The sequence below is a fragment of the Scyliorhinus canicula genome, chromosome 14 (genome assembly GCF_902713615.1).
Source record: "Scyliorhinus canicula chromosome 14, sScyCan1.1, whole genome shotgun sequence".
In the NCBI taxonomy this organism is placed as follows: domain Eukaryota; kingdom Metazoa; phylum Chordata; class Chondrichthyes; order Carcharhiniformes; family Scyliorhinidae; genus Scyliorhinus; species Scyliorhinus canicula.
The window spans coordinates 148,345,670-148,368,848 of NC_052159.1; positions in this window are offsets into that span (position 1 = coordinate 148,345,670).

A 23,179-nucleotide genomic window follows, 5' to 3' on the forward strand; every position below is an offset into this window, starting at 1 on the left:
CTACGGGCAATTTAGCATGGCCAATCCACCTAACCCGCACATCTTTGGACTGTGGGAGGAAACCGGAGCACCCGGAGGAAACCCACGCACACAGGGGGAGGACGTGCAGACTCCACACAGACAGTGACCCAGCCGGGAATCGAACCTGGGACCCTGGAGCTGTGAAGCATTTATGCTAACCACCATGCTACCGTGCTGCCCTTCATACGCTGCAGGAAAGGATGTCCCGAAGCGTGGTACATTGGCGAGACCATGCAGACGCTGCGACAATGGATGAACGACATCGCGCGACAATCACCAGGCAGGAATGTTCCCTTCCAGTCGGGGAACACTTCAGCAATCAAGGGCATTCAGCCTCTGATCTTCGGGTAAGCGTTCTCCAAGGCAGCCTTCAGGAAGCTCAACAACGCAGAATCGCTGAGCAGAAACTTATAGCCAAGTTCCGCACATATGAGTATGGCCTCAACCGGGACCTTGGATTCATGTCGCATTACATTCACCCCCCCGAGAATCTGGCCTGGGCTTGCAAAATCCTACCAACTGTCCTGGCTTGAGACAATTCACACCTCTTCAACCTGGGATTATCACGCTCTCCGGATCTGTAAAGACTTAATTACCTGCAAATGCACGCATTCAAAGTATCGTCTTGCATCTTTGACTTTGTCTATATATATGTTTCTGGAACCTACCTCTTCATTCACCTGAGGAAGGAGCAGTGCTCCGAAAGCTAGCAATTTGAAACAAACCTGTTGGACTCTAACCTGGTGTTGTAAGACTCCTTACTGTCCTCACCCCAGTCCAACGCCGGCATCTCCACATCATATTAAATGAATACATTGCATCCGTAGTTACCGAGGAGATAGGTGCTATCCAGGCTATGGTGACAGAGGAGGAAACTGTCACCAGAAGAGTTCAAAAGGAGTGTTGGATAAACTGTCAGTGTTTAAAGTTGACAACATACCAGGACCGAATGAGATACATCCGAGAATATTGAAGGAAGTGAGAATGAAAATTGCAGAAGTACTGGCCATAATCTTCAAGTCTTCTCAAAACCCAGAGGAGGTACCAGAGACTGGAGAACTGCAAACATTACACCCTTGTTCAAAAAACATTCTTTTTAGGATAAGCCCCGCAATTACAGACCAGTTAGTTTAATTTCAATGGTGAGGAAGCTTTGAGAATCAATTATTGGGTATAGAATTAGGAGTGACATGCAGAAGTGTATGTTGAGTAGCAAGAGCCAGCACGGATTTCTGAAGGGCATATTGTGGTTTACTTAACCTGCTGGAGTTTACTGAAGAGGTCACTGAAAGGGCCGATAAGGATAGTGCTGTTGATGTGGTGTACATGGACTTTCAAAAGACATTCCACACAGTGCCACACAGCAGACTGGTTAGAAAAGCTGGAGCCCACAGAATAAAAGAAATAGTAAAAATATGGATACAAAATTGGCTCAGGTGATAGAAAACAGCGAGTAATGGTCAATGAATATTTTTAGGGCTGGAGGACGTTTTGTCGTGGAATTCCCCAAGGGTTGCAATGCGACCTTTGTTTTACCTGATGTATATTAATGATATAGATCTTAGTGTGCAGGGGACAATTTCAAAGTTTTCAGATGACACAAAACTTGGAAGCATTGTAAACTATGGAACATCAAAGGGACATAGACAGATTGGTGGAGTGGATAGATAGGTGACAAATGAAGCTTGATGCTGAGAAATGTGAAGTGATGAATTTTGGTAGGAGGAACATAAATAAATGGAGAGTCAATATAAAATAAGGGACACAATTCTTAAAGGGGTGTAGGGACATATGGGTGTGTATGTGCATAGACCATTGTAGGTGGAAGGCAAGGTGGAGAGAGAGCAGCTGAAACAGCTTACAGCCTCCTGGGCTTCATTATGAGATGCATAGAGAGCAAGAGCAAGGAATTTATGCTGCACTTATACAGAACACTAGTTAGCTCTCAGCTGGAGCATTGTGTACAGTCCTGGGTGCCACACTATAGGAAGGATGTGAACATATTGGAGGGAATGCAGAAGATATCGACCCAAATAATTTCAGGGATGAGAACTTCAAATATGAGGATAGGTTGGAGATGTTGAGACTCTTGGCCTTGGAGAGGAGAAGGCTAAGAGGAGATTTGATAGAGATGTTTAAAATCACATGGAGGGAGGTGCTGGATAGAGTAGATCGGGAGAAACCATTCCCGCTCAGAACAGGATCGAGACTGAGAGGGCACAGATGTAAAATGATCTGCAAAAGAAGCAAGTGCGAAGTGAGAAACAAGTTTTTCACACAGTGAGTGGTTCTGGTTTGGAATGCATGCCTGGAAATAGGGTGGAGGCAGATTCAATCAAAGCATTCAAAGGGGCTTTAGATGATTACATGAACAGAAATGATGTGCGGTGTTGTGTAATCATGTTTGTCCCAGTTGGAACAGTCATTGTTATGTTACCCGAAGATTCAAAATATCTGAAATGTCTAACTTACTGACTGTTGTATTTGTAAAGAAGGAAGGAAGTGTTGTACACACATGTTTATTCCTAGTTGAAGCAGGGTCACTTTAAGTGTTTGATCACATGACATCTTGATAATGTCACCAGCAGTGTGTGTGTGCTAATGGTCAGCTCAGCAAAGCAGCCTGTGGAGAAAACACCTTTCCAATAAAACTCTTGTTTATTGGTACCTTTGTGGCCGGCAAGTCTACCCTTTAAAAATCCCAGATGCACTAAGTCATAATGCTCATTTGGAGAGCCAGTGCTACACGATGGGCCAAATGGCTATAGTAATGATGCGATTCTGTGGGTTATTATGATCTGGAATCCAATAGCTAGAACGCTGGAGGAAGCAGATTCAATCATAAGTTTGAAAAGGAAAGTGGATGAATATCTGGAATACCTTGAGGAGAGTAGGATTAATTATGAATATTTTATTTATTCTTTCATGTGAAATGAATATTGCTATCTCCACAATTATATTGCTAATATAATACATATTCTAAGATAAATATAAATAGGTTATACAATATAGATTATATATATATTATTTTTTAATTAATTGACAGGATGTGGGTATCGCTGGCTAGGCCAGCATTTATTGTCCATCACTAATTGTCGTTGAGAAGGTGGTGGTGAGCTGCCTTCTTGAACCGTTGGAGTCCCTGTTATGTAGGTATACCTACAGTGCTGTTAGGGAGGGAGTTCCAAGATTTTCACCCAGCAACAGTGAAGGAACAAAGATATAGGGCGGAATTCTCCGCTCCCGGGAAAAATCAGGAGGGCCGTCGTGAACTCGGCCGAGTTTTACGACGGCCTCGGAGGCCGCTCCTCGCCCCCTATTCTCCCCTCCCGGCGGGGCTAGGAGCGGCGCTCCGTAACTCTCGGCCGCGGAGGCGTCACGCCAAGAATGACGCGGCGGGCGCACCTAATAAATAAAAATTAATAAATAAAAATCGCTTATTGTCACGAGTAGGCTTCAATGAAGTTACTGTGAAAAGCCCCTAGTCGCCGCATTCCGGCGCCTGTCCGTGGAGGCTGATACGGGAATCGAACCGTGCTGCTGGCCTGCTTGGTCTGCTTTAAAAGCCAGCGATTTAGCCCAATGAGCTAAATCAGCCCGTCAGCCGCGCATGCGCAGGTTGGCCGGCTCCAACCCAAATGACGTCATGACGCTGACTGCACGAACCCGCACATGCGCGGTGGCCATCTTTCCCCTCAGCCGCCCCGCAAGATGTGGCGGCTTGATCTTGAGGGGCGGCGGAGGGGAAATAGTGCGTCCGATTTGGATGCCGGCGTGGTGCTCTTTCCCCTGTACTCCCCCCACAAGTCCCAAATGGGCATATCTCACCTGTTTCACGACGGCAGCGACCAGGTGTGGATTCCATTTGTGACCTGTTCTTGTTGCCACAGTACTCATATGGCTAGTCCCGTTCCATTTCTGATCAATGGTAACCCATCGGATGTTGATAGTCAGGGACTCAATGATGGAAATGCCATTGAATGTTGAGGGGTGATGGTTAGATTCCCTTTTGTTGACAATGGTCATTGCCTGCCACTTGTAAGGCACAAATGTTGCTTGCCACCTGTCAGCCCAACTCTGGATATCATGCAGGTCTTGCTGCAGTTGGATATGTACTACATCAGTGTCTGAAGTTTCACGAATAGTGTTGAGCATTGTGCAATCATCAGCGAACATCACCACTTCTGACCTTATGATGGACGGAAGGCCAATGACGAAGCAGCTGATGACGATTGGCTCCAGGACACATCCCTGAGAAACTCCTGCAGCAATGTCCTGCAACTAAGATGACTAACTTTGAACCACCACAGCTTCATTTGTCCCAAGTGTGACTCCAACCAGCGGAGAGTTTTCTCCATGATTCCCATTGACTCCACGTTGCTGGGGTGCCTTGGTGTCATACTCAGTCAACTGTGCCTGATGTCAAGAGCAGTCACTCTCTCCTTACCTCTGGAATTCAACTCTTTTGCTCATGTTTGCTGTAATGAGGCTAGGGACTGAATGACACGGGCAAAACCCAAACTGAGTGTTACCAACTGATCATTTTATCGCAAATCAAGTGCCGCTGAAATGACTGTTGATGAACCCTTCCATCACTTTGCTGATGATCGAGAGAAGACTGATGGGGCGGTAATTGGCCAGGTTGGAGTTGTCCTGTTTCTTGTGTACAGGACATATCTGGGCAATTTTCCACATTGCCGAACAGGCGTCAGTGTTGCAGCTGTGATGGAACAGCTTGGCTAGGGGCACGGCAAGTTCTGGAGATCACGTCTTCAAAATAATTGCAGGAATATTGTCAGGGCCCATGGCCTTTGCAGTATCCAGGGCTTTCAATTGTTTCTTGATATCGTGTGGAATGAATCAAATTGGTACATGTGACGTTGGCAGCCTACGGAGGAAGTTGAGATAATCCAATCAGCACTCCTGGCTGAAGATTGTTGCGAATACCTTATATTTCGCACTGATGTACTGGGCTCCTCCATCATTGAAGAGCGCAATATTTGTGGAGCCTCCTCCTCCATGAGCTGTTTGATTGTCCACCACCATTGACAATTGGATGTTTCAGTACTGCGGAGTTCAGATCTGATCTGTTGGTTGTGGAATTGCTTAGCTCTGTCTACTATTTGCTGATTATGCAGTCTGGCACATAAGTTGTTGCATTTCGTGGCCTCACCAGGTTGACACCTCATTTTTAGATATGCCTGACATGCCCTCCTGCACTTTTCATTGAACCAGGGTTAAATCTCTGGGTTGGTGTTAATGTTAGATTCGGGCATATGCTGGATCATGAGGTTACAGACTGTGGTCAAAAACTATTTTTCTACCGTTGATGGCCCACAGCATCTTATGGGTGCCCAGTCTTGAGTTGCTGGACCTATTCAGCGCAGCAGTAGAGCCACAGAAAATGTGGAGGGTATCCCCTATGTGAAAATGGGTCTCTACCTCCACAAGGACTGTGTGGTCGTCTCTCCTGCAGATACTGTCATCGACAGATGCATCTAGGGCAAGCAGGTTTGTGAGGGTGAGGTCAAGTGTGTTTTCTCTCCTTCTTGGTAGCCTCACCACCTGGCGCAAACACAGCCTGGCAGCTTTGTCCTTTAGGACCAGGCAAGGTGGGTCTGTGGTGGTGCTGCTAAGCCACGCCTTGTGATGGACATTGAGATTCCCCAACCAGAGTACATTCTACGGTCTTACTACTTTCAATGCTTCCTCTAAGTGGTGTTCAACATGGAGTGGTGCAGGGTCGGGGGAGGGGGTGGGGGGGGGGGGGGGGGGAGATGAACATGGTAATCGGCAGGAGGTTTGTTCCTTGTCCATGTTTGACCTGATGGCATGAGACATCGCTGGGTTCAGAGGCGACGTTGAGGACTCCCATATATGCAGCATGGTAGCACTGTGGTTAGCACAGTTGCTTCACAGCTCCAGGGTCCCAGGTTCGATTCCCAGATGGGTCACTGTCTGTGAGGAGTCTGCACGTTCTCCCTTTGTCTGCGCGAGTTTTCCTCCGGGTGCTCCGGTTTCCTCCCACAGTCCAAATATGTGCAGGTGAGATGGATTGGTCATGCAGAATTGCCCTCAGTGTCCAAAACAAAAGGTTAGGTGGGGTTACTGGGTTACCGGGATAGGGTGGATGCGTGGGGTTGGGTAGGGGGCTCTTTCCAAGGGCCGGTGCAGATTCAATGGGCCAAATGGCCTCCTTCTGCACTGTAAATTCAATGATTCCATGATGCAGTTATTTAATTATATAGATCTACCAGAAAGCTGGGACCATCACAGTTGTTTAACTGACCTCCTTCTGTGCTGTGTGAGTCTGTGATTCAATTTAGTGCGATCCAGGTTTCAAAACGTGGGAAGCAGAATCACAGCTCAATTTTATGAAATGGGCCATGGAAGCAAAACCATCACACAGTCTTCGTGGCAGCGTTTTCTGACAGTTTACTAAGTGGAACATATTGCAATGTGTAAATGAGTGAAATTAGACATCATGCTGATTCCTCGTCTCTCTCTTCGTATTGTGCGGGTGGGAGTGATCCAATTGGTCTGAAAATCCATTCTTATTGCATCCAATTTTGAACAAATGTACCACGATTATCATTAGCCTTGTCAGAAAGGCTCTAGCTGGATAATCTAGTTGGGTAACGCAGTTTTGCTATTTTTATTTCATCCCGACGCTGAATATTTAACATTATTCTCTTTCTGCAATCACTTTGAATGATAGAATCTAATTGCACAGGAGGAGACTATTTGCCTGCCGTGCTCCCTCAATGGGCTCTTCAATCTCTCCCACTCTGCTGCTCTTTCCCTTTACGCGTGCAATTTGTTTTCCCCCCGTTTCAAGTATCTATCCAATTCTGTTTTGAAAATAAAATAGCTCTTCATCTCCCTCTGCTTCCTTTGCCAGACCTAGGAGTGACAACAGCTCTTTTCCATAACAAATCTCACCTTTTTTTTTATTGGTTAATGGGACGTGGACTCTGTGATGGTTTCACTTCCATGGCCAATTTCACCAGCATGTGTTGCCCACCCCTTTAAGGGGTAGTTAAAAGTCAACCACATTGCTGTGGATCTGAAATCGCATATAGGCCGGACCAGGTAAGGATGGCGATTTTCTTCCCTAAAAGCAGCATGGTAGCGCACGTGACTAGCACTGTGGCTTCACAGCGCCAGGGTCCCAGGTTTGATTTCCCCGCTGGGTTACTGGCTGTGCGGAGTCTGCACGTTCTCCCCGTGTCTATGTGGGTTTCCTCCGGGTGCTTCGGTTTCCTCCCACAGTCCAAATGCGTGCAGGTTAGGTGGATTGGACAGGCTAAATTGCCCCTAGTGTCCAAAAAGGTTAGGAGGGGTATTGGGTGGAAGTGAGGGCTTAAGTGGGTCGGTGCAAACTCGATGAGCTGAATGTTCTATGTATCTATGAATGTTCACTGTATGTTCTATGTATCTAAAGGACATTAGTGAACCAGATGAGTTTTTACGACAATGGTCATGTTTCCATGGCAGGATTCAAACCCGGTTCCCCAGAGCATAACCCTGGGTCTCTGGATTACTAGTCCAGTGACAATACCACTATGCCACTACCTTCCCTGTCATGAGCACAATGGAAGGGTGGAATATCCTCTAGGCAGATAGATTTGCTCTGGTATTGCCTGGTGAGACCTTCCACTCCCAAAGACTCTCCGTTATACACCATGCTATCATGCGCTTTTATCTAGATTGAATTTGTGGCCATCTCTTTGTATGTAGTGCGCGTTAACAGTCTTAAAAAATGTTCACGATTTGAGATTCCTATATCAAGCTTATCTGATAAAGCACTGCCAGGATCCTTCAGTTTGGGAGGAACCAAGTTGACTTTGAACAGGAACAAACTGGTGTCATTTATTCAGGTAAATGGATGACAGCCAATTATTTAGAGTCTGACTGTCAGTTAGATAAAAAGAAGGTACTGCAACAATTGAAATGCTCGTTAAGTGGCCAAATCTGCTCACCGAGTTATCAGATGATAATAGAAACTTTATGGAAAATGATAACAATTGACTCACAAATTCCTGGAGTTGCAGTCAATTTTTTGAAGAAAAAGATCATATTCATAAAAGCAATTTCTAAAAAGCAGAGCTGAGCATTATATTGTGATTTTTTTCCCCTCAGAAGTTAGATAAAAGACTTCCTTCTGGAAGTATATTGTTTTGATTTCCATAGAGGCTGATAATAGAGATTCAAACTTTCAATTACAAGCTGAAAGAACGGCACGACGAAGAGTTGATGGTTTTAAACTTTTATTGTAACAAATGGCTGAAAACACAATTGACTAAACGCTATTTTCTTTTTGCAGGAAACTCATACTACAAACTACAGAAAGGCATTCTACTTACTGGTAAAATGTCTCAAATATGGCTGACCAAAAACAAGACTTACCTGAAAACTGGACATTTTTAGAATGTGCAATGTATTCATTTAAATTGAGCAAAATCTTTAAAAATAACAGTACCGGACAGTTCAGCGAGACGTTGCAGTGGTTGAGTGTGGTGACGGCCTAGTTATCCCCTCTGCTACTTGCACAACAGTTTATTGCTGTGCTCTTAATGACCTATGACCCCGTCCAACACGGCTTGGCCCAACCCACCCACGGCCAGATCCTCCTGACTCAAAATCCAGCAAGGCCCAAAATCTGGCGGGCCCTTGGTCTTGAGATTGCTGGTTTTGAGACACTGTACCTGTATACGCTTTTCATCTATCACACTCTCCAATGAATTTCTGTCCTTTTCACATACAGTCACCAGTTGATCCCACCTTCCAATGGCTCCCATATCCCTGCTTCACCAAGTACTAGCTTCAATTGGTCATCTCCAGGGGCTTTCCTCAGATTTCGGGCAGTTTCTTAAATCTGCCACCATAAATAAAGCCTGTTTCAATGAGTCTTCTTACCCTGGGCTATACCTGAGCAAATCTCCTGGAAACCTTTGGAGGCTACAGGATTTATCTGTTTGACTCAAAAACATCTCCCTCCCACAAACGGCTATATAACTCAAACAGTCAAGCAGCCTTTTCTCTTTGCTGACCAGAACCTCTGCTACCTAGATTCAACGCTTATTTTTAGGGAAGCTTGTAACCTGATCTCAAATTTAGTTTCCTCTGCCTTTTTCCCATGACAACATTAAACACATTAACCTTGCATTCAGGTAGAAATACTCATTTGTTTTTTTTAAATCCCAGGTCCTCTTTCACATAAAAAGTAAACAGACAGTTGACAGTATAACTGTTTACCATGCCACACCTACAATATCTTTCTGGGACTATGGGAGACTCAGAGTGTACTCATTGAAAAGTTTTTTATAATGCTGCCATTGCCTCCAAGTGTAAATACCTTGCACCCCCCAATCTCTAATGACCAGGGACACAATAGCTTCTTTGATCTCGAGTGTCTCCCACTTTACATTCAATAACTAGCAAATGAATGGAAATTCACCTCAAATTCTCTCCTCTCAGTGGTCTGTGTGCTCTCTTCTTCTGCAAGAAGGCAAAGAGTGGTGGGCCGTATCTCAACCAATGATGAATCAGAATACAGGAGGGAGATAAATCACTTGGTTGCATGGTGTACCAAAAACAACCTCTCTCTAAATGTTGGAAAGTCCAAGGAACTGATCATCGACTTCAGGAAGCGCAGCACCAACACACAATCCCATCTGCATCAATGGCTCCGAAGTGGAAATGGTCGATAGCTTTAGGTTCCTTGGGATCACCATCACCAACAGTCTGTCCTGGTCCACTCACGTTGATGCAACAGTCAAGAAAGCCCAACAACGTCTCTACTTTCTGTGGAAGCTAAAGAAATTTGGCACGTCTGCATTGACTCTCACAAACTTCTGCAGATGTGCGATAGAGAGCATCCTATCCAGCTGCATCACAGCTCGGTATGGCAACTGCTCGGTCCAAGATCGCAAGAAACTGCAGAGTGTGGTGAACTCAGCCCAACGCATCACACAAACTTGCCACCCCCACATTGATTCTGTCTACACCTCCTGCTGCATCAGGAAGGCAGACAGCATTGTCAGAGACCCCCCCCCACACTCAGGCATTGCCTTCTTCCAGACCCTTCCATCAGGCAGAAGGTACAGAAGTCCCCACAGCTACAAGACTCCTCAATGAGTCCCCCTCAGACTGATCTGTTCCCTGTAAGAACACTATTCATGATGCCCTACGCTGCTCTTGCTCATGTATTTGCTTTGTTTGTTTTGTTTGGCCCCTTGTTCCACACTAACCAATCACTATTTTGTCGATGTACCATTTGTCAATGTTCCCTGTTGATTATTCTTGTGTCTACAATGTACGTACTGTGTACATTCCTCGACCACAGAAAAATACTTTTCCCTGTACTTCAGTACTTGTGACAATAAATGAAATGAAATCAAATCAAAATCAAATCAAATCAAATGTGTGTGGTGACATGTGTTAACCCTGTGGATAGAGTTAATGTAATGCGGGTGATTATGTGCGAGAGGCATGACATTGCATTAACATGAGAGTGAGTGACAATGGTGAATGGAGAGATGGGGATGTGAGGAAGTGAAATAGAGAGAGAGGGGGATGAGAAGGACAGCACGGTAGCACAGCGGTTAGGACAGTTGCTTCACGGGTCCAGGGTTCGATTCCTGACTTGGGTCACTGTCTGTGCGGAATTTGCACGTTCTCCCTGCGTCTGCGTGGTTTTCCTCCAGGTGCTCCAGTTTCCTCCCATAATCCAAAGATGTGCAAGTTAGGTGGATTGGCCATGCTAAATTACCCTCAGTGTCCAAAAAGGTTAGGTGGGGTTACTGGGTTACGGGGATAGGGTGGACGCGTGGGCTTAGGTAGGGTGCTCTTTCCAAGGGCCGGTGCAGACTCGATGGGTCGAATGGCCTCCTTCTGCACTGTATATTCTATGATTCTATGAGGTATGCATGGTGAGTGCGAGCAAGGATCGCTGTGACTGAGTAAGCTAGAGAAGGCAGGGCAAAGAGTTGGAGAAAGCAGAGAGCAAAATATAAGTGAAAGTTCAACCGTATCCTTAACTAACCCGCAGGTTATTAAAGAGCTTTGTGTACTGAATGCAGGGGTGCGACGCTATGCTCCTGCTTCTGACTTGCTGGGAAACGTCCAGCAGCAGCAGCAGCAGAGGATTTCTTCAGCCTACTGCTGGGGAGGAGAACATTGCTGCAGCTGCTCACAGCCCACAGCAGCACATGAAGGGAGCTATCATTCAAGTGGGACACAGGCTTGAAGTGTCCTCATTCTATCTTCTAGATGAGCTAACTCTGTCCAGTGTTGAATGGGTCTTCTTCACACACCTTGCCACTCATTGGATGGCAAATTAAGTGAGCAAAATTCTAATGAACTGGCTGTATTAACAGGTCACTGACAGATGCATTGAATTTACTTCCAGATTTCCCAGCAAAATCGGACCTCCCCCATTCACAATACATTTATTTATTGTAAATTCAGGAGGCCATTCAGTCCATCACATCGTTGCTATCTCTTTGAAAGAGCTATCCTCGTTTCTCATTGCCTTGTAGACTTTCTGGCTGGAATTTTCTACATCTGTTTACTGGCGGCGGGTTTCTCTGAACCCGCCAACATCGCAGCGCCATCCTTGGGTTTCCCGGGAGCGTGGGGTGGCTTCAATGGGTTTTCCCATTGACAGTGGGGGGGGGGGGGGGGGGGGGAAGCAGAGAATCCCGCCGCCAGGGAACAGCGCTCTGCCACACGATGCCAAGGAACATGCAACAGGGAGGTCAGAAAATCCCGCCGCTAATTCCAAATCTGTTTCCTCCAACCTTCAAACCCTGCAAGACAGATAATAACGATTTCCAATGCGAAAACGTTCTCCTCATCTTCCCGTTAGCGTCTCTGCGAATGAACTTAGAATTGCTTCCTCTGTTCACCAAACACTCTGGGGATGGAACGTTTCAAAGTATTCACTCCTGTGAAGGCCTTTTTGATTTTCAATTGATAATTTGAAAAAAAGACACGCAATCTTCTGATGGGCAGCGTTTGAAGCCTGAAACATGAGGCCAGAAAATAGAATAATTACCGAGTGCAGTCCCCTGTTTGTTTTCTCGAGTACGTTACTGAAAGATCATTTAGACTGCAAATTAATGAATGGATTGTAAAAATCTCACCCAGAAGATTGATCGAAGAAAGTCTGCAAGGCAATGAGGATAGTTCTTTCAAAGAGTTAGCACAGATGTGATGGACTGAATGGCCTCCTGAATTTACAGTAAATGTATTGTGAATGGGGGAGGCCCGAAGAGATGCGACTTTGGAAGCATCGAAAACAAGAAGATTTGAAAACGGTTTTGCTGCAGATGACTCCTATTTTTGATCACACTTCAGAAGGTGCATTTATCACCCCATTATTTAGATAGTCCCAATGTCCTCCAGGCATGTGTCCTCTGATGCAGTCTGCAGCATGTGGTCACACAGAGTCATTGAATCCATCCAAAGCAAAAGGAGGCCATTCGGCCCATCGGGTCTGCACTGACCCTCTTAAAGAGCTCAGCTTCTCCCACAGGTTTGCATGAAGTGCAGCGGCGTTGAACAGAAGGACACCCAAAGTCAACAGACTGGGGAAAGCAAGCTGACCCGTCAAACCTGCCCTCCACTATGAGGGCCTGGACATCACAACCAAACATCTTCCCTTCGCCGCATTCAAGAACTGATCCACTGATTCCGCTCAATCTGGAATAATCTGTTTGTGTACTCCGGGCAAGCCTCCCACTTTACGTCGTATGTGAGTTTGAGTTCATCCAGAGTTCTGTTGCTCATTTCCTGAATCGCACCAGGCCCCATTCATCCATTTAAAAAAAAATTTAGAGTATCCAATTCATTTTTTTACAATTAAGTGGCAATTTAGCGTGGCCAATCCACCTAGCCTGCTCATCTTTGGGTTGTGGGGGTGAAACGCAAACACAGGATGTATGTGCAAACTCCACACGGACAGTGATCCAGAGCCGGGATCGAACCTGGGACCTCGGTGCCATGAGGCCACAGTGCTAACCCACTGTGCCACCGTGCAGCCAGCCCATTCATCCATCACCCCTGTTATCACTTGCATTGGCTTCCAATCCAACAATGTCTCAATGCCAATATTCTCATTCTTCTCTCAAATCTCTGCCTGGCCCTTCCCCTCCTCAAGTCTAGCCTCTTGCGATTATAATCTCTCCAGCATTACTGACCATGCCTGGGTCTTAAGCTATGGTATTCTCTCCCTAAACATCTTTGTCTTTCCACCTCATTCTCCTCCCTTAAGACCGATCCTCTTTAACGAAGGCTTTGACCATCAGTCCTCACCTCTCTTCACGTAGCCGGATGTCAAATAATGCTCGATAGTCTTCCTATGAAGCACTACGCCACCTTTCACTATGATACAGAGGCTATACGAATGCACCTTCCTGTTGTTGCCATTGATTAAATTTAAACACTTGGACGTTTGCGAGCTGGAGGGTGACTTCAATGTTGGGGTGGAAGGTTCAATGCAACGCAGACACCTGTCGAAAGAGAATGACATCCAATTTTGCAGTTGCTCACCGATCACCCTACTCCTGCTGCACCAACCAAAACAATTATCAAATTTTGTTTCGCGATATCAACAATATTCTTTGCTTTTTTGCTACTTCTGCTGCGTTCTGTTATTGACTCCATTGTTGCTATGGTGACATCAATATCCATTAACTGCAATCTTTCTGATGACATAATAGAACATTTACTTGAGTTTTCCAGCCATAACTTGGCTCAGAAACAAGACTGACATTTTGACATTTCTTTTTGCTATGAATGTCAAGATTTTATGTAGGTTTCACTCCTCTCTGGGTATTATGATTTATTTCTAGCTGTCAAACAGACATACAAGGGAGGTTTAACCGTGACACCTTCCGAAGCTAAAACAGTCAAGATCTTCAATTGAGCCTGTCTTTCCAGCCACAGCTGTAATGGTTAAACATTTTAATTTTGTATTTTTAATTTTCGCTGTTTAAAGCAGAAGTGAACTAAATATTTTGTGCTACTCTTCCACAGATAAGGTTCATGGCCGGGTCCTCGAGTCATCTGTCAGTGTCATGCTTGTAGGGTTTCTTGTCAACTTATTCTCTCTCCTTTACCACAGCTCTGACACTTTTAAAATAATCTTCAGCAGTGTCACAAATAGGCTCACATTAACACTGCAATGAACTTACTGTGAAAATCCCCTGGTCGCCACACTCCGGTGCCTGTTCGGGGACACTGAGGGAGAATTCAGAATGTCCAATTCATCTAACAAGCACGTCTTTCGGGACAAGTGGGAGGAAACCGGAGCGCCGGGAGGAAACCCACGCAGACAAGGAGAGAACATGCAGACTCCCCGCAGACAAGCCGGGAATCGAACCCCGGCACTGTGAAGCAACAGTGCTAACCACTGCACTACAGTGTCGCCCTTATGTGGGGGGAAAGGGCTTGTGGCTTATTCTCTGAGCCTCTGACAGAACACATTGTGTTAGTGCAATAAAACCATTTTAGTCTCAGTAAGCATGCCAGCGATTGTGATTTCTGTATCTTCGCATAGAATTTGACTTGCAGCCAACAGTGCACAAGGCAATGGTTTTTTTTTATATGTGTAAACACAAAATTATATACTGCATGTTGACTCCATTTGCATCAGTAAATGACTGCCTCTGCTAACTGAGAGTTGCTATGCCAGCAGATCTACATTCATAAACAAGACACAAAAAAACACATGAGATAATCTAACTATTTCAGGTGAACAGGATAATTATAAGTGCCGTATTCGTCTTGCTACAGCTGCTGCTTTTAGCTTCGTAAGGTTCATTTCTTTCAATCAGAAAATCAGATGGAACTGACAGTAAAACTGAAATACTAGAAAACTTAAGCAAGCAAGATCATAGAGAAACATTAACGCCGTGTGAGTATCTCTCTCTCCGTCTCTCTCCAAAGATCCTGCTTGAAGTGTTGAGTTCCTCCGGCATTTTTTAAAAATTCAAAATTCCCAGATCTGGGACATTTTTTGTTCTGGATCTAATTATTGACAGGCATTGCCTTCTTCCAGACCTTTCCATAAGGGAGAAGATACAGAAGTCTGAAGACCCGCACATCCAGATATAAGAACAGCTTCTTCCCCACAGCCACAAGACTCCTCAACGACTCCCCCTCGGACTGATCTGTTCCCTGTAAGATCACTGGGCGGGATTTTCCGACCCCGTGCTGGGTGGAGAATCGGTGCAGGGCCGCGTTGAACGGCCCCCAACCGGCGCCGTGTGTTTCGCCCGCGTAGAACGGCCCTCGGCGATTCTCCGGCGCGAATGGGCCGAGCAGCCGTAAAAAAAAAAAGAGTCCCGCTGGCACCGCTCCAACCTGCTCTGAGCCGGCGGGACCTTGGAGTTGAAGGGTCGGGTGGCGGCCTCTGGGGGTCAAACCCCGGCGGGGGGGGGCCTCCAAAGCGGCCTGGCCCGTGATCGAGACCCACAGATTGGCGGGCCGGCCTCTCTGTCTCTCGGCCTCCTTTCTTCCACGCCGGCCCCTGTACTCCTGCGCCATGTTGGGTTGGGGCCGGCGTGGACAAGGGAGACACCGTGCATGCACGGAAGTCATGTCGGTGGGACTGCGCATGCGCGGGGTTGCGCCGGACCCACTGCGCATGCACGCATCCACCAGCGACCCATTCCACGGCTGGATCAGCAGCTGGAGCGGCGTGAACCGTTCCAGCACCCTGCTGGCCCCCTGGAGGAGCCAGAATTGCTGATGCTGGGGCCTTGTTGACACCGTCAAGAAACGCGACGGCGTTTCTGATGGCGTCAACACTTAGTCTCAGGAATAGAGAATCCCGCCCACTATTCCCGGCGCCCTATGCTGCTCTTGCTCATGTATTTGCTTCGTTTGGCCCCTTGTTCTGCACTGTAACCAATCACTGTTTGTCGATGTACCATTTGTCAATGTACTCTGTTGATTATTCTTTTTGTCCACTCTGTCCGTACTGTGTACGTTCCTCGGCCGCAGAAAAATACTTTTCACTGTACGTCAGTACATGTGACAATAAATTAAATTAAATCAAATCAAATCAAATCAGATCTAACGACAGAACCATCATCGATTGTCATTGATAACCCATCTGATTCACGAATGACCCTGAGGCAAGGAAACCTGTCATCACACCTGGCGAGGCCTACATGTGACTCCAGCTCCACAGGACTGTGGTGGATTCTTGACTGGCCTCTGAAAGGGCAATTTGGAATGGGCAACAAATATCGGCCTTGCCAGTGACGCTCATCCCGTGAAATAATAAAAAATGTAAAATAAATAAAACAACCTCTGATGACTTTCAATAGCATGATGACTTTCAATAGCCGTACAACATGGCCGTGCATGACCCCAACCAGCCATCCACAACCCTATAGCCCACCCCCTGGCCGCCCACGGCCAGCCCAAACCATTTCCCCCAGCCCTCGCAGAAACCGCCCCCCTGGCCAGCAACGTGGATCCCGGCCGAGTGTGGCGACGCTGGACACAATCAGCATCCGGCATACCGGGTTCATGAACACTGGGACCACACATGTTCCACGGGACACGACCCACCATGGGTGGAGCATCGCTGGCGGGCCGGCCGATAAGATGCCAACGACATTGTGACTGCGCGTGGCATGCATCACGATGAGACCATTTCGGAGGGGGTGAAGCAAAGTGGACCAGCGACAAACTTGCGCCGGCCCTGATTTCGGCATCGGAGCCCATTCTCTGTCTGATTGCCGAACACGATTTCGGCGTTCGGCTACGAGAATCCCCTTATTACTGGAAATGCACTGACTGACTCTTAATTACACTTTTAAGTTCAGGCACAGAATGAACTTATTTTACATTCCTTTTTGACGTAGTGTAACTGGATTCAGGTCACCACACATCTGTAGTGACTAAGACTTCACCCCCCGCCACCCCCCACTCCCCACCACCCCCCCACCAACCCCGGATCAAAATTGATTCTGTGAATGGCTTCTTGAAACCACATCAAGAGTCCAACTATTCCCAGTTAAATCCCATTAAGGGCACCCGGTAGCACAGTGGTTATTAGCACAGTTGCTTCACAGCACCAGGGTCCCAGGTTTGATTCCCGGCTTGGGTCACTGCCTAGGTGGAGCCTGCACATTGGTCATTGTTCTCCCCGTGTCTGCGTGGGATCCTTCGCTTTGCCGGCAGCGCACTCATGCCCATGGATTTCCCGGTAGTGTGGGGTGCCCTCAATGGGAAACCCCATTGGCCAGCTGCCGCTGCCGGCGGGTTGTGGCACACCAGAAAACGAGTGCGACGGGACTGCGAATCCCGCCCAAGATGTACAATGTCCTGTTGGCAACAATCCTCACTGATTTCTGAATTTTGCACCCAATGTTTATTGTGTCTACGTGGGTTTCCTCCGGGTGCTCCCGTTGCCTCCCACAGTCCAAAGATGGGCAGGTTAGGTGGATCGGCCATGATAAATTGCCCTTAGTATCCAAAAACAAAAGTTACGTGGGGTTACTGGGTTACGGGGACAGGGTAGCAGCGTGGGCTTAAGTGGGGTGCTCCTTCCAAGGGCTGGTGCAGACCTGATGGACCGAATGGCCTCCTTCTGCACTGTAAATTCTATAAAATCAAATACAATTTGATCCTTTACTTCACGTCATCATTATCTGTAAAGTTCAATCAGCCAGTTCTAGATATAATTAAATATTGTAGCAAAGTGGTATAATCTGGATGGAAGTACTTTGCTACATATTTAGGGAGTCACAAATAGTGAAGCCTCATTTAAATATGTCAGTTGTTACATATATCGTTAGCAGAACATTAGGTGGCTCTCTGATGGGAATTAACGCATTGTAGCAATTATAATGTCCTTACATTCTCTCCGAATGTTCTAGAGTGTGTGGAATTGAAATTTTGTAGTTATTCCACGGCAAGCAGAATATTTGTCTTCATTAAACAATGGCGACGAAAATAAAAGGCGGTGCATTGGACCATTTGCTGGGTCCCAGGATGTGTTCGGACGCAGGGAGATGGAGTTCGAGCCTCAGGTCAAAATATAGCGCAGAGAGGAACCAACAGATATGAAAAAAAAAATGTCCATTGCAATTACTCCAATGGGGAACCTGAAGTCGAAACCATACCTCCAGGAAAAAAACAGATGAAAAAGTGTCACATTATCCTGTGTGTTGCAAAACAGGAAAGGGACAATTGAGAAATGATGGCCCCCTTGTCTGAGTAGAGGTGAATGTAAATTGGATGTCAGGACGTTTGATAACTGTTGTGGTTTTGAAAATGTTTGAGAATAGGTTTTGAAAAAATGCCCATGGCCTTGGGGAGAGTTGGGGGTGGGTCAACATTTTGCTGTGAAGCTATTCTAGACTATCCCTGAGAAAATGATAAGAAGTCTGACAACACCAGGTTAAAGTCCAACATGTTTGTTTAAAACACAGCTTTCGGAGCATTGCTCCTTCATCAGGTGAATGAAGAGGTACCTGAGGAAGGAGCAGTGCTCCGAAAGCTAGTGTTTGAAACAAACATGTTGGACTTTACCCTGGTTGTGGTAGTATGACTAGAGGTACTACGGTACCTGGGAGTGTGAGCTACCATTGGTGGAGAAGGCTGCTCATTGGCCCAAGTGTTTGCATTTCATTGGTCGGAATGTAAGGTAGCTCCGCCCAGTGAGGTGGGGTATAAGTACCCGTGTTTCCCAGCAGCCGGCCTCTTTCTGTGCTCGAGCTGCTGGGGGAACATCTTGTTGATTAAAGCCTTCACTTCGGACTACATCCTCGTTTCAGTAGTTATTGATCGCGCATCACTGGTGTTGTAAGACTTCTCACTGTGCTCACCCCAGTCCAATGCCGGCTGAGAAAATGAACATTTTAGCAAATTATGAATTCAGCTGTTACGATAGTTGAAGATAATGGCCAATGTGTGACCGTTGTAGATAATGGTCAATGTGCTTCATTGATAGACTAAGAGTGGTTTACTAGCCTGAAGTTAAATTGGCCAGTGTTGCGATCGTCATCAAAGGTTAAAGGCACCTCTATTTGTACGGGTTTGCACAAGTGGTAAAGCTACTTTACATTATGCAACACATATTTTCCTTTTAACACATGCCTGTAAAATGTAGTTGTTGAATTTATTTCCTTATTTGTTTGAATTGTTAAGCAGCCTCAATTCAGGAATTGTGTGTATTTATACTGTAATGCTGGAAGGAGATAAACGATGGCTCAGATCTTCCGGTCACCGAATCATCAGAGGCTGGGTATGCAACCCAAGATGCATGTCAAAGCCCTGCAGCTGTCCCGATGTGTGGGTTCCACGGAAATTGCCCTGGAAATGTGAACTACCCTGTACAGTTCCCCTCATCCCTGGGACTCTTTGCAAATGTCATCAACTCTGATTTAGAAACAAATAGCTGGATTCCATGATTTTACGGCTATGTCTGGAGGAAGCGTCTGCTCTTACAACCAAAAAGTCGTCGCCATCCCCGTACCAATGCTCCGCACGGTGGGAGGGCTGACAGCTGACCCTAACCCCGGCTTTACCTGCAGATACGGACGGAGAATGGCGGGGTTCGCGGCTGCGCACGGACCCGGCCTGCCAAATAGTGCCCCATATAACTCTCCTTCCCAACCCGGCCCACCCACAACCAGTGCCCCCAGCCCGTGCCGAAGCCCCCCCCCCCCCCCCCCGCCAGCGGAACAGCTCCCCTCTCCCCCGACTGTGGCGGCGCTGGACACAGTCCGCAGCCGCCATGCTAGGTCCCCGAAAACTAAGAGGACACGCAGCCAACAGTGTCGGGAAGTCGGCCCATCGGGGGTAGCCCATCTAGCCAATATTTGGGACCTTTGGGACTGACTCACATGTGTAAATATCTTGGGCTGGGAAACCCTATTGGCCGCCTGCCGGGACGGAGAATCCCGCTGCCCGCACCGGAAAATGGATGCGCTGGGACAGAGAATCCCACCCTTTTTCTACATTACTATTCTGGCACAGTCCCTTCAAGGGAACAGGCTCGATGTACTACGTGACTGGATCAGGGCCAGTTGAGCAGTAGCGCACAAATCCCGGCCAATAAGTACTTTGCACAAGGCTCTTGAAGCAGGGGCCCTGGCTGTGTGGACCCCAGGGCCAAAGTGAGCAGACTTGTTATATCGCATATCTGCCTTCACCTTTCATCAATAAACCTCCTGTTAACTAGCCTTCCATGTATATCGTGAACCATGCCATCTACCCTATCAAACCGGTTCATAATTTCAAACACCTCTTCTGGGTTATCCCTCAAAAAGCTCCATGGGATGTTTTTTATTGGAGTGAATTCTCCCGCCTCCCCAGACGAGTGTTTCTCAGCGGCGAGCCGTCGTTGGCAGAAGGATTGTCAATTCCGCCGCTGGCCAGTGGGATTTCCCATCGTAGCCACCCCACGCTGCTGGGAAACGTAATGTCCACGATTAGGGCATGCAACCAGCTGAGGACACACTTTAGGATGGAGAGGATGTCGGTGTTAACAGCGCTGTGTGAGAACCACAGGATCAAGCCAGGGGAAACGGGTGGCCTGTCTAGGAAATGGAGAGGTGTGGTTGGTGAGGACAAGGGATCTATATCTGGAGGAAAGCTTTGCAAGTCTGGAAGAGCTGCAGGAGAGGGTAGAGCTGGAGAATCCCACCAGCTGCGAATTTACCCCCCCCTGTTCAAATGCTATATAAATGCCAGTTGTTGGTGTTGAAATTCTTCAAAAGGTGCAATAAAGCTCCCTTAATGCTGTTCCATCCATGGAAAGATTTTTATTGAAGTTTATCCTTTCCTTCAATCAATACCCAATCGCCATTCAGAATTCACTTTTGTTCATCTCCAATTTATGACCAGAATTTTAAATATCACTGTTAATAATAGATTTAAATTCTGGAGATAAATCTCTTGAGGTCATGGATTAAAATGAATTTTGGGCAAATTTCTTTGCAGCTTTCTTTCAAAGAAACATCCATTAAAAAATTGTAATTTCATAGTGTTTTATCACATCTTTCAAAAATGCCTCAAAGCCCTTTGGATATGATTCATCGCTTTCAAGTGCAGTGACTATTTGGAAAGACAGCAGGCATTTTGCATACAGCAGAATCACACAATGAGATGAGTGTCCAGTTAATTTGTTTTTGTTAGTGTTGGCTGGGGGGATAAAAGCAACAGCCCATATTTGCTTTGTGGCTTCAAATGTAGAAAATGCCCCAAGGTGCTTTAAAAAGCAACAAAACATAAATAAGGGGATGGATGCCAAGGCAAGGTGGGAAAGATTAGGTGGGATAATAAAAGCTTGGTTTGAAAGGATGTTTTAAGATGGATTTTGTTTCATGAGATGCCATTAATGGAATAATAATCTTTATTATTGTCACAAGTAAGCTTACATTAACACTGCAATGAAGCTTCTGTGAAAATTGCCCTAGTTGCCACACTACGGCACCTGTTCGGGTACACACAGAGAGAATTCAGAATGTCCAAATCACCTAACAGCACGTCTTTCTGGACTTGTGGGAGGAAGGTGGAGCCCCCGGAGGAAACCCACGCAGACACCGGGAGAACGTGCAGACTCCGCACAGTCGGTGACCCAGGCCGGGAATTGAACCTGGGATCTTGGCACTGTGAGGCAACAGTGCTAAGCACTGCACTTCCGTGCCATCCGAAAAAGTGGGCAACACAGAGAATCTCTTCATTCGCCCTCACCTGGGCCTGACCAAGGTGGCCATTAACAGGTCCAGGCAGCGGGCAGTTAGATGTGTTGTTCAGCCTCAATGTCTTTCTTCCACGGCTACATTCACACCCAGGAATCCCTGGAGACGGAGCACTCTTGTCGGTTCGCTTGAGGCCTCCGCAACCAGTCGGTGCCACAGGGGCTGGAGTGCATTATGCCCACTCCAATTGTTATTTTGTTTTAATTTATTAAGTTACCTTTACATTTTTGTTTTTGTCATGGCGTCTCTTTAAGAGACAGTTAGATAATTTATTTTATTGATATACGTAAAAGAGTAGAGAGGTTGGCTGAATGTTTTGTCGCTTCATTTATATAGAATGGATGGGATGATGAATGGGGGTGGAACACAATATTAATCCAGAGGTCATATTCAGGTGAGTGGATTGAGCAGATTGAGAGGCTTAGGGCAGAAGTTCCAAAGAGAAAGCTAAGGCAGAGGAAGGGTCTACTTCGGAGCTGGGATGAAGAATTTGGGAAGTGCACAGGGATCTGAACAGTGGCCATGGATGGATTAGAGGATGAGCTTGAGGTTTTTGAAAATGAAATGAAATGAAAATCGCATATTGTCACAAGTAGGCTTCAAATGAAGTTACTGTAAAAAGCCCCTAGTCGCCACATTCTGGCGCCTGTTCGGGTAGGCTGGTACGAGAATTGAACCCACGCTGCTAGCCTTGTTCTGCTTTACAAGCCAGCTGTTTAGCCCACTGTGCCAAACCATTTTTTTTTGTTTTATATGTTCCAAAGCAGGAAGACATATATAACCGATGGGGGTCAACAAGGCATAACAATCTCAATACTAGAGTTAAGAGCTGATTTCAATTACGATAGAATCACAAAATAATTACAGGACAGAAGGAGGCCATTCAGCCCATCATCTACCTGAGGCTCTGCTAAAGAACAATTCACCTTGTGTCACTTAAGAACATAAGAACATAAGAATTAGGAGCAGGAGTAGGCCATCTGGCCCCTCGAGCATGCTCCGAGATTCAATGAGATCATGGCTGATCTTTTGTGGACTCAGCTCCACTTTCCGGCCCGAACACCATAACCCTTAATCCCTTTATTCTTCAAAAAACTATCTATCTTTACCTTAAAAACATTTAATGAAGGAGCCTCAACTGCTTCACTGGGCAAGGAATTCCATAGATTCACAACCCTTTGAGTGAAGAAGTTCCTCCTAAACTCAGTCCTAAATCTACTTCCCCTTATTTCGAGGCTATGCCCCCTAGTTCTGCTTTCACCCACCAGTGGAAACAACCTGCCTGTATCTATCCTATCTATTCCCTTCATAATTTTATATGTTTCTTTAAGATCGCCCCTCATCCTTCTAAATTCCAAATAGTACAGTCCCAGTCTAGTCAACCTCTCCTCGTAATCCAACCCCCTCAACTCTGGGATTAACCT